The sequence below is a fragment of the Delphinapterus leucas genome, chromosome 12, assembly GCF_059928025.1.
Source record: "Delphinapterus leucas isolate spDelLeu-1000000601 "Yukka" chromosome 12, BTC_Dleu_Yukka2, whole genome shotgun sequence".
Lineage (NCBI taxonomy): Eukaryota > Metazoa > Chordata > Mammalia > Artiodactyla > Monodontidae > Delphinapterus > Delphinapterus leucas.
Genome location: NC_143140.1, coordinates 80,033,443 through 80,046,614, shown reverse-complemented (window position 1 = coordinate 80,046,614; position 13,172 = coordinate 80,033,443). Strand labels below are relative to the sequence as shown.

Below are 13,172 nucleotides of genomic sequence, written 5' to 3'. Positions count from 1 at the left end.
TTTCCGGGTAGTTTATAAAATATTTATAGTTGGAAGTCAAAGGTAGCTTGAATGAGGAAGCCCGTTTGTTACAAACATACACCTGCGCCAGCAGCCTGTCAAATGTAACTCACTGTAGTGTTTTTAATCTGCTCAGTTATGGTAAAGACTTCCTCCTGGAGATGTATAAGGTTTACTTACAACACACACACACACACACTAATTTGCTCAGAAACGCAGCTAGAGTCCTTCAGCCCTCATGTCCCCTCCCGCCAACTTCAGTGTAAGTGCATCAAGTATATACTTTGTACCTGGAAACTTATGTGGTCAATAAACAACTTTTGACCTACTTCTGTGAGTTGTTCTCAAGGCCAAACTATGTTCTCGAGTCCGTCACGGGGAGTGATCTCATCCAGAGGATCACTTGCCTCCAAGGATAAAAATGCTATTTTATTTTTCAGGAATTTATAAACATTTCCTTTGAAGTTTCAGAGGAGTAATACTGTACTTGGTAAGCTTTGACATAAATTGTTTAGAATTGTGACTTGAAAATCTTTTACTCCTTCTACTGGTCAATATGTTTGCAAACAACAGGTATGTTGGAAACCTTAGAAGAAAATCTGCTATCAACTGTAATGATTTCTTTTCTTTTTTCTTTTCTTTTTCTTTACTTTTCTTTCTAGGTAGAAAGTTAACAGATCATTATGAGTTGCAAATCCTTCATGTGGGTTTGGCACTTTCCTTTTCAAGAATTCTTCCTTGTCCGTTGAAAACTTCTATACTCATTTTTACCAAAAGTTATAAACTGCACTACTCAGATACCTGAAAGCACCTTGAACATCTGCTCCCTTGAACATGTGCTGTCTTGCTCGCATCTTACGTCTTTTCATCTCAGACCCTCTGGCCTTTCTTCAGGCGACAAGTGGTCAGGGCACAAATCAATCTCTCTCTCTCTCTCTCTCTCTCTCTCTCTTTCTCTCTCTCTCTCTCATACACACAGAGCTCAAGTTGTTAGAAATAAATTTTAAAAATCATGTTTAGAATATAAGAAACCAAACAATGAAGGTATGTCATGTCAACATAGTTTGCGCGGCTGATTCCATAAAACTGCAATGAAAGCTCTAGGGTAAAAGCAAGTCACCTGTTTCTTCACAAGGAATTCAACATAAGCATGAATATTAGACAAATAAGTAGAGGCTTAAGAAATTCTTTTAAAATGCCCCTAAGTCATAGAGTCAAGCAGGCAGAGTCATGCCTGCTTCTCTCGTTTAGACCCTCAAACACACTCTCACTACTTCTTTCAGTCCAGCCTTGTCCAAGAGGGTGCAAATCCTGAATTCACGCTGCCTAGTTGAAAGAAAGCCACGGTCCCTTCTCTCTGGGAGTGGCCACAGGGCTATTGGACAGGGACCCGTTCCCCACAGGCCAAGCTTCCTTTCCAGAGGGGAGCTGTGAATCACAGAGAAATGTGTTCCTAGGAAGTCCACACCATGCACATTAGCCAAGGGGGAATTCAGAATGTCTTTCCAACTAAACTACTGGATGGTGTCCCTCATACTGGGGCCCAAAGGTGCTGCTCAGCTAAAATGCAACGCATAGGAGGACAGCTAAACTAAAGGGCCAGTCTCCTCACGTCAGGACTTAGGCAAAATTGTGAAGTTGACAAAATTGTTCTTCAGTGTCCCCACTTCCCTCCCCTTTCTGTCCCTGAACTAATGTCTGTTAACTTCCTACTATGTGCCAAGAGATGCAGGGGTGAAGAAGGCGCTGGTGGTCTCGAGGGGGATTCTGTGTGAGAGGCTATGATGGAGTCAGGGCCAAGGTGGCTGGGGCCATGAGTGGGAGCATCTAGCCCTGGAGTAGGGGTGGGCAGCGTGAGGGGAGGGGGGCTGTCGGAAAAAGGTTCCAAAGCAGGGGCTGGAAACTTCTACTGTAAGGGGCCAGATAGCAATTATTGGGGGAAATATTTTAGGACACAGAGGACATATTTACTTTGCTGCATATTCTTCTTTGTTTGTTCCACAGCCCCTTAAAAATGTAAAAACCATTCTTAGCCTATGGGAGGTATGATATAAGGCTGACTTGACCCTTGGGCTATGGTGTTTTCTAGTCTTCCAGAGGAAATAATACTGTGCTGAATCCCTCAGGACAAGACATAAAATTAACTACTGTTGAAAAAGCACTTTGATCTGTCAGGCTCTGGGCGAGTTGCTTTATAAAGTTCATTTCATTTAAACATCACGATACTGTAAGAGGGTTCTATTATTATCATTATGATTCACTGATGAGGAAACAGGACCAGGGACATTAAATCACTTGCCCAAAATCACAGCGCTAGGGTTCGGCTGAGGCTGGAGCCCCGGTCAATTTGGCTTCAAAGTAGCCAAGTGTAGGCTAAGTACACTTGTGTAGGCCATGCTCTGGATAAAGGCACCCGCAGAAGAGGGGTGAAGGGCTGAAATCCAGCCCACACCCCACTGGCCAAGCCCCCAGTCTGGGTGAGGAGCTGTGTCCAGCACGAGGAAGGGGAAGATGACCTTTTCTTTATACAGAGATGTCACCTACTCATCAAGCCAGGCATTTGTACGGCTGTGCTGGAGGGATTGGGGGGGTGCCTATTCCTAACTGGCTCAAAGACTATCATTTTTAGAACCGTAACAAGGAAAATTTAAGGAGGAAGACTAGGGCTTTGCCTAGATCTCTGCACTATAGAACATGCTAATACTTTAAAAAATTATTTAAAACTATTGTGTAACCACACTGAGATACCACTTCGTACCCAACAGTATGGCTATAATTAATAAGATGGACAATCACAAATATTGGCAAGGATGTGAAGAAATTGGAACTCTCCTACCTTGGTGGTAGATTGTAAAATGGTACAGCCACTTTGGAAAACAGTTTGGCAGTTCCTCAAAAAGTTAAGCATAAAACAACCCAATTAAAAAATGGGCAGAAGACCTAAATAGACATTTCTCCAAAGAAGACATACAGATGGCCATTAGGCACATAAAAAGATGCTCAACATCACTAATTATTAGAGAGATGCAAATCAAAACTACAATGAGGTATCACCTCACACCACTTAGAATGGGCATCATCAGAAAATCTACAAACAACAAATGCTGGAGAGGGTGTGGGGAAAAGGGAACCTTCCTGCACTGTTGGTGGGAATGTAAATTGATACAGCCACTATGGAGAACAGTATGGAGGTTCCTTAAAAAACTAAACATAGAACTACCATACAACCCAACCCAGCAATCCCACTACTGGGCATATACCCTGAGAAAACCATAATTCAAAAAGACACATGCACCCCAATGTTCACTGCAGCACTGTTTACAATAGCCAGGACATGGAAGCAACCTAAATGCCCATCGACAGATGAATGGATAAAGAAGATGTGGCACATATATACAATGGAATATTACTCAGCCATAAAAAGGAATGAAATTGAGTCATTTGTAGAGATGTGGATGGACCTAGTAAAAGAAGCCAGATACAAGATACAAGAGGCCACGTGTTATATGATTCCACTTATATGAAATGTCCAAAACAGGCCAAGTCATAGAAACAGAACGTAGATCAGTGGCTGCCAGAGGCTGGGGGTTGGGGAGAAATGGTGAGAGACTGACGGTGGGTAAACAGCTTCTTTTTGGGGTGATGGAAATGTTCAGAAATTGGATAGTGGTGATGGTTGTATAACTTTGAGATTATACTAAAAACCACTGAAATGTACACTATAAAATGGAGAATTTTATGGTAAATAATATCTCAATTTTTAAAAATACTATTTTCTCTCTCTTCCTCCACCACAAGGCCTTCCAGCCCACCCTCCGCCTCTCCCCTTCATGCCTTCGCTAATCTGAGGTTGTTTGCCGTGTCAGGTATCCAAGTTACTGGCCCTGATTCTGATTATCCAGGTGCGGGAGGAGGGGGACAGTGCTGGGGCCATGCTCTAGGCAGCCGTGAGAGCAGCCCTAAGAAACACGATTAACCCCACATGGCTGGAGAGCAGGAAAGCAGAGCTTGGATGGGGATGGTGGGAATAGTAAGATAGAGGGAGATGGGGCTGCAGAGGGACAGGCTCCAGACCATGGGGGGTGGCACTCCATGACTGGCCTGGATGCTGGAGGTCCTCTCTCCCCTTTCATGCTCCCATCACCCACAAGGCTGCTTCAGTCCCTCCTGCCCAGGAAGCTTCTGATCTAAGAGTCCACCCTGGAGTGCTGAAGGCTCAGCGGGATCCCTCCCCCCAGAGGTGTGTGTGTTCCAAAAGAGGACCTGAAAGAGAGCAGTGCTTCACTCTAACACAATACCTTGTTCATGGCCAAATACCAGGCACCGAAGGCCCCTGGAGAAGAAGAAACTTCGCCGGTGGGGTCCCAGCCTAGACACACCATAGGGGTTGAGTATTGTTTCACAAGAGGCCCAAGAAACACCGTCTGTGCTATAAAATCACTAGGAAAAGCAACTCGTGATTTGTGCTGGACCCAAACAGCCACATCTTCTCCAGCTCTTGGGGGTTTCCTGTTCACCCACTGTACTGACAATCCCAAGGACACAGGCACTAAGTTATTCCGTCCTGCATCTACACGTATTTAATCTTCCCCAGTAGGCTGCAGGCTCCCAGAGTCAGTAGCTCTGTCTTCAAAGATCTTTTCTCCCGCTCGGGGAAGAGGGTGACGCTCACCCCGGGGTACCTCATTCTGCCTGCTGCTTACCACCAGCAATTGGCCATTAACTGATGTTATTTAAACCTTCCTCGTTAGAAATAATTAATAGACTCGTGTGCGATCAAGAAAATGCCTCTGAGATTTCTGCAAGGAACTGCATCTAATTAACTCTCAAGCCATCTATTTTAGGTGCCAGCAGTGCCTAATGAAGAAAGCTTCCAAGCTGGTATGTTGCCCCCCACGGCTCCCTGGCGTGGGATCACGTGGCTGCTGTCTGTCCATTTGACACACCTGATAGGAACACAGCCAAGGTACAAATGGAGATTTGATAAAAATAACCCAGACAAGTCTCCAATCACCATCTCTTAAATATTCGTAGTCTCACTTTTTAAAAAGAGCAGGCAGGAAATCACAGCAGCTATTAAAAACAAAAGCAAACAGACAAAAAAACCTGCCCAGGGTAGAGAGAGCGGGAAGGGGTTGGGGGAGGCCCAGGCCCTACATCCTCCTCAGTCTTCAGGCTTTGTCCAGGGGGCGTCAGAAGAGGCTGAAGCAGGGGTGCCCGAGAAGAACCACATTGCCGAGAATGTGGAGAACAGGCCGGAGGGGAGGAGATCTGTGAGATCCGAAAGCCTATTTAAAATGTAACAGTAATTGGGAGCAAGAAACTCACAGTACTGACGTGTCCTCTAAAGATCAATGTAGAACATGAAACCCCTGAAAACGAAACAAAGTCTACCTATATTTAAGCACTTCTATTTAAGCACTTGACGTTGCTTTCTCTTCAATGTGTGAGATAAAGCCTCCTGAGGAGATTCCAAGATGATGTGTGAGGGGGGAGGTCAGGGGCTCTGCGGGGAAGCATCCATGGGGCCTCTCAGGGTGGGCATGAGGCTTCGGTGGCTGTTCACTGGGCACGTGGCGGGACTGCTCTGTGCCCACGGGCCTGACCTCACGTACCCCTTGCACCAGACCTATGAGGTGGGGCTACTGTCACCCTCAACTTACGGGTGAGGAAACCCCGGAGAGGTCAGTAAGTCACCAGGTTCATACTGCCAGTAGATACACAGCCGGTCTGCAAACCTATGTCTGCCTGACTCTAGACCTCACACTCGATCCAAGCCCTTTTCATGGACAACAGTGGTCAGAAATCACCTAGGACCACTCTAGAAAGTCTAAAAGGTTTAACTGACACCAAAGCCATAAAACCTGCGACACATGTAAAGAAAATAATGGCCATTATGAAGATTACTTGCTTCTATCAATGATGATGAAATGTTTAGAAGAAAAACCCCAAGAAAAGATTGCAGCTGAGTAACTGTCTTCAGAAGACAAACTATCGTGAAATCTTACGGGGCCTGTACTTTGCCATAACTGCCGCGATACCTGTGGGATATTATTAGCCTGGTTCTTTCATTTTACAGAAAAACCTTATATAAATCTTCCTTATTAGACTGTGAGCTCACCACGGTAACAGGAGCAGGCATTCATTGTCACCTGCCTGCAGCCCCTACCACCAGAAGTGTCCTTACACACATGCACACACACACACACACACACACACACCCCACCCTTACACAGAGAACACTGTGGAGAGAGAGAGAGAGGCTCTCCCTGCTCCATGGTGAGCTAACATTCCCCTTTGCTGGGCTGGAGCAGATCTGGGGCGGCAAGAACTACTACAGTGATGAGCTGGCGTGATTACTGGCAGTGGCAGCCATGTTGGAAGATACCCGGCTGGCTGTGAGGAGGTAGTGGGTCCCAGACAGCATCACTGGAGAGGAGATGGGGGTGCTCCCTGGTGGTAGGGGTGCTGGGAGAAGAAAGACACATCCTGCCTGGGTGGAAGGAGGCGTCTGTTTGTAGGCGATACTTGTGATTTGGAGACTGGATATTAAGGGGGCTCAAGTTAATTTTTCTGGGAGAGATTAGAGTGCTCTGGAGGGATCACAGGCCTATAGCGATGTCCATGCAAAAATAATGCTGTGAATCAAAATGAACCAAAAGTCGGATGAATAGAGATGAATATCTTAGTTTTCTCTATTCATGCGTATTAACGATATTTATTTACACATATTCTAGTTTATTTCAGAAAGGATACAAGATAGGTAACTCATAAAGACATCTTCCACATATCAAAGAAGCACAAATTAAAAACAGGACAAAATATTTTTAAATTAATAAGAAAAATAAATTAAATAAAAAAGGTACAAGGCTTGGGATCTGACGTGGTACGGGGAGTTCGAGCTAAAACGCACACCATAAGGATGCTATTGATGGATTTCTGGTATTCTATTAGCTATGGCAGGAGCCATCTGTCTGAGCCTAATCGTAAGATACATGGGGTTGGTCAAAAACTTCGTTCGGGTTTTTGGCGGAAACACCCGAACGAACTTTTTGGCCAACCCAATTGTTAGGAAATACGAACTCAATCACACATTTCCTGTGAAATTTTAATCATCATATGAAAGCAAGTAAGAATAATAAAAAAGAGAGTATTTTGTTCGACAAAGAAAAATCTGAAGAAGATGGCCCTATAAAATTTATATCAAAAGCACCGTGTAGGCCAATTTTTAAAAAACATTCTGCAGACAAATTCAGGCACTGGCTGATAAAGAACCACTGACGAACGGGGGCCTCATTAGACGCTATATTAAATCAAATGGCTATTCAATAGCTGGAAGTAGCAGAGGAAGATTGGAGAAAACCTATTAGTTCAGATAACATGCATAGTACAGGATAAAAATGTTTCTCTTCCAAGCCTACTCTTAAAAAAACAAGTCTTTATATGCTTCTTACATGGAAATGGTACCTTAAAACTCACTTAAGGGCATCCAATGAAGATTCTGAATGGAAAACCAAAGTTCCACTGATTTGGGACTACTTCCAGGTTATTATTCAATCATAGAGCAATGGTTTCTTCCCTCCTTACAGATTATTTTGAGCAAACCCTAAGCTCTTCTGGATTTTTAACCGCACGAGGACTCAGCTTCCATTCTTAAGGAAGTGGGGACTCAGTCGCAAAGGGTGTATGCACCAGCAGGCCACAGTTGTCAGAAAGATGGAGAAATGCTTCTTAGGTTGTATCTCAAGGCGAGTTCCACAGTCTACCTGCTTTAGAGTCACATGTTACAAATTCAGATCCCCAAGCTCCACTCTGCCTGCCCCTGCACCAGGCTCTCTCTCAGCTGGAGCCTGAGAACCTGTATTTTTTTTTTACAAGCTCACAGGTAACGGTTACATGCACGAATGTCTGAGCATCACTGCTGTGGGGTATCCTGAGCAATGCTGGGGGGTTTATATCAGACAGTGTGTTTATATCCAGTCAGTATGTGGCTTCAGCTTTACTGAGTTCAAGGGCTATGATGATAACTAATGCATTTTATTCATTAAATATTTACTGAGGGCCTGCTATGTGCAAGCCTCTGTGGACTACCATAGGAGTACATGCAGGTATTCAGGTGTGTAAGATGGTCCCAGCTCTCACAGGAGGGCACACATGTTGGCAGAGGAGAGAGATGCAGATTTTCCAGAAAACTGAGCCAAGGCCTGGGCGGAAGAGCCAGTGAGGGCTGCTCCCCTCGAATCATAAGCAGTCCTTCCTCCCCAAGCCAGTGCTCCAATCTGGAGCCCACAGGGTGACAGAGGCCGCCTGGGGGCCCTGCCAGGACCCGTCTCCTCCTCCCTCCTTCCACTCCCCTCTGCCCTTCACACGCTGCCCAGGAGCCTAGGCCGCGTTACCGGTTCAGATCAGAGGAGCACAGGCACGGGGACATCGTGGGAGCTGGGAAGGGAGGCGGGGAGGGAGGGAGGGCTTGAGGGATTGACCCTAACTGGACAACGTGATGGGCAAGCAAGAAAACATTTCCTCTGCTCCAGTCTGTTTTTTCTGCCAAGGTTGTCTCCTGCTAAATAGCTCAATTAGAATTATTGGTCAGTGAATTTCATGGCCAATTGTAGGCCAAATACAAATCATAACATCGAACTCAAAATCTAAGGCCTGCAAAATCTAAGAAGTGCTGTGCTCCAATGCAAGGTGTTTGGGGTATGTATGCGGTCAGCCTCAGGGACGGGCCATGGTGTCCCCTGTCAAGACCACCCGCAGAGGTGGAGGAAATGAAGAAGCAGTAGGAGGGAGGGAGGCGGGTTCAGAAGGATGACACAAGTTCTGGGGTCTAAGATCTCCTATTAACTTCCTGGGCTGAGAGCTGCCAGAGTGAGCGCCCTCCTCCCAGCATGGATGATGGAGCATCCAGGACGCAGAGCCACGTCTGTACTCAACTGTGAAACCCAGATGATCTCTTGTCCGTGTCACTACTTATGATGAAACAAAATTAGTGCCAACACCCCATCTCCCTCCTCTTGCTTCCTCTAGCAATTCACAAAAAATACTTAAGGCGAATACGTATTACAACTGATCTATTACAATACAGCATGGTGCCAGGGTTCAAATTCCAGCCTACCTCTTACCAGCACTGTGACTTCAGGCAAGTTACTTAACCTCTTTGTGCCTCACTTATTCCATCTGTAGAATGGGCTGATAGTAGAACCAATTTCATGGGCTGTGAGGTTTCGACGTAAACTACCCAGAACAGTGAGTACACAGTGAGCACCCAGTACACCTTACCTATTCCTCTTTCCCTTCCCGAAGTTCCTAACAAAACAAAACATCTGAATAGACCGCTTACTTGGGAAATATAAGTGCATGAACGTTCCAGTTTCAGTGGAACAAAGGCACATCCTTCATTATTATTTTTTTTTCATTATAGTTTATTATCAGATATTGAATATAGTTCCCTGTGCTGTAGAGTAGGACTGTGTTGTTTATCTATTTTATATATAGTAGTTTGTATCTGCTAATCCCAAACTCCTAACTTATCCCTCCCCCACCTTTCCTTTTGGTAACCACAAGTTTGTTTTCTATGTCTCTGAGTCTGTTTCTGTTTTGTAAATAAATTCATTTGTATCATATTTTATTTTTGAATTTTGAATTTTGATTTCTGGCTACACTGCTCAGCTTGAGGATCCCTGGCCAGGGATCAGACCCGGGCCCCGGCAGTGAAACCGAGTCCTAACTACTGGACCGCCAGGGAATTCCCTCTGTATCATATTTTAGATACCACATATAAGTGATATTATATGACATTTGTATTTCTCTGTCTGTCTGACTTACTTCACTTAGTATGATAATCTCTAGGTCCATCCATGTTGCTGCAAATGGCATTATTTCATTTTTTTTATAGCTGAGTAGTATTCCATTGCATAAATGTACCACATCTTTATCCATTCATTTGTCATCTGTTGATGGACATTTAGGTTGCTTCCATGTCTTGGCTATTGTAAATGGTGCTACCATGAACACTGAGGGGGCATGTGTCTTTTTGAATTAGAGTTTTCTTCAGATATATATTCAGGAGTGCGATTGCTAGATAGTATGGTAACTCTATTTTTAGTTTTTTAAGGAACTTCCATACCGTTTTCCATAGTGGCTGCACCAATTTACATTCCCACCAAGAGTGTAGGAGGGTTCCCTTTTCTCCACACCCTTTCCAGCATCTATTGTTTGTAGATGTTTTTGATGATGGCCATTCTGACCAGTGTGAGGTGATACCTCACTGTAGTTTTGATTTGCATTTCTCTAATAATTAGCGATGTTGAGCATCTTTTCACATGACTATTGGCCATCTGTATGTCTTCTTTAGAGAAATGTCTATTTAGGTCTTCTGACCATTTTTTGATTGGGTTGTTTGTTTTGTATGTTTTGGAAGTTAAGCCCTTGTCAGTCGCATCATTTGCAAATATTTTCTCCCAGTCAGTAGGTTTTCTTTTCGTTTTGTTTATGGTTTCTTCTGCTGTGCAAAAGCTTGTAAGTTTGATCAGGTCCCATTTGTTTATTTTTGCTTTTATTTCTATAAAAGGCACATCCTTTTAAAGGCACATCCTCTTTAGAGATGTGAGAGTCTGTTGAACATACTTCCTAGAGAAGCTATTAGTTCTGTGTTCCATTGCATCAGTGGGTACATCTATATAACACCTACATCCCCACACCTGGCTTAAGCACCCATTCCCCCCACACCTACCCTCCTGTACCGATTTCTGGAAACCATCTTTCACTCCACCCTTCAAATTGGAAGTATCCTTCCTTTTCTTGGAAAAATTTGACTTCAGTTCCCACTTCAGCCTGGCTTTCTTGGATACAATCAGTCAAATTTGTCCTACAACAACAAAAACCTATCATATGCTGGCAATATGTTAGCCAAGAATTTCTCTGCATTTTTATGCATGCCTTTTTTTTACCTATTTGGATCAATATTTTTTTTCTAGAATTTGGTAATTATGTTCACATAATAGTGGGTTGCACTAGGATACAATTCCATACTATACGTAATGGACATTTATCATTTGTGGCTGCCTGAGATCTTTTGAACACGTTATCAATATTATGACAGCTTTCCGCTGTGTGAACAACTTTTCTTGCTTCCCTTGAAGTTATGGGTGACTATTTAGAAATATACAGAATTCCTTGGTTGGGATTCTGGGACAGCTTCTTAAAGTAGACTGACTTAGCTGGGAGGTAGGCTCTTTTTCTACCTCCTCGCCTCCATTCCTGCTACCAGCCTGAGAAGCACGTGTGATGTCTGGAGCTTCTGTGGCCATTTTGGACCACGAGGCAATCTTCAGCATGGAAGCCATGCACAAAAATAGTGGCTCCTTGATGATTATGTAGTTGTGATGCCAGTCTAGAACTGCCTATCTTTGAACTTATCTAATAAACAAGGAAAATAAACTTCTACTCTTGAATAGACCACTTTTATTTTGTCTTTCTATTATATGTAGCCCAATTTAATCTTATATATTTTTATATTATGTATATTAAATATATAATTACATGTTATATATTTAGTCCTACATACAATATTTCATTTATCGAAGATGGCATCAAACTTTGATTCAGATTTCTGAACTCTCATATGAAAGATAACACTGTATTTAACAATATAGCAAAAAAAGAGATAAAACCAGACATTGTGTATGTCTCCTAATGAGATGCAATGGAAAGCATTCAGCACCACCTATAATGTATTCTTACCAAAACACTGAATTGGAATCTGAGTAAGCCTCTGCATCTAACCACCAATTACAGGAAATACAGAAAGCAGAGTAATATGTTCTATAATACCACAGGAATGCAATCATCAAAATCCATAATGTAGGAAACTCTAGGAAGACAAATGGTTCAGTTTCTTCAAAATAAATAGCAAGGTCGGGTGAGGAAGAAGGAAAAAGAATTTACACATTAAAAGAGATTTGAGAGGGCTTCCCTGGTGGCACAGTGGTTGAGAGTCTGCCTGTCGATGCAGGGGACACGAGTTTGTGCCCCGGTCTGGGAAGATCCCACATGCCGTGGAGCGGCTGGGCCCATGAGCCATGGCTGCTGAGCCTGTGCGTCCAGAGCCTGTGCTCCGCAACAGGAGAGGCCACAGCAGTGAGAGGCCCGCATACCGCAAAAAAAAAAAAAAGAGATTTGAGACATATCAACAAATACAGTGTATAGAAACTTCCTCTGATACTGAGTTGAACAAACCAACAGAAAACATTTTGAGGCAATCAGGGAAAAGCAAATGCCATATGGATTTCTGATAATATTAAGGTATTACTGCTAATTTTAAAAGTTGTAGTAATGGTATTACAATTACATTTTTAAAGTTCTTATATACGTGTTTGTAGTGATACATACTGATATATTTATAGATGAAAGGACATGATATCTGACATTTGATACAAAACAATCCAAGGACGAGGTGGGGGATTTGAGGATATATAGGAAATAAAATAGACCATGTGTCATAGTCAGTTTGGGCTGCTATAACAAAAATACCATACACTGGGTGGCTTAAACAACAGAAATTTATTTCTCACAGTTATGGAGGCTGGGAAGTCCAAGACCACACCATAAGCTGATTGGGTTCCTGGTGAGAGCTCTCTTCCTGCTTTGCAGATGGCTGCCTTCTTGCTATATCCTCACATGGCAGAGAGGGATATCATTTCTCTCATGTCTCTTCCTTATAAGGGTACTAATCTCATTCATGAGGGCTCCACCCTTATTTCCTAATTACCTCCTAAAGACCCCACCTCCAGATACCACCGCACTGGGGATTAGGGTTTCATGTATGAATTTTGAGGGGACACAAACAATTAGTCCACAGCCTCGTGTGTTGGTAACTGGTGCAACTGGGGTATGAGCACTGAAGCAATTTTCTTCTAATATGGCAGGTTCTTCTCTACAGAAACAATAATTAATAGACTCAGAAGCTTATTTGAACTGGCATAGGAAAGCCAAAGCATTGGAATCAGGATTTCACATTAAGGAACCAAAATCCCAGGAAATGTATAAACTACTCACTGCTTATGGCTTTCCTCTGAAAATCCTTCTTATCATGTGTCCAAAACTTTTAGGGACATTCATCACTGAAAATGAAATTATCTTTTGATGAATTAGCATAATTACATCTACTC

General features: G+C 43.3%; 1 protein-coding gene across 2 annotated transcripts in view; it reads right to left on the bottom strand.

The window, feature by feature from the left end:
- Positions 1-13,172, bottom strand: part of UST (uronyl 2-sulfotransferase) — a 300,372-nt gene that overhangs the window by 152,204 nt on the left and 134,996 nt on the right. The gene's annotated exons all lie outside the window — the stretch shown is intronic.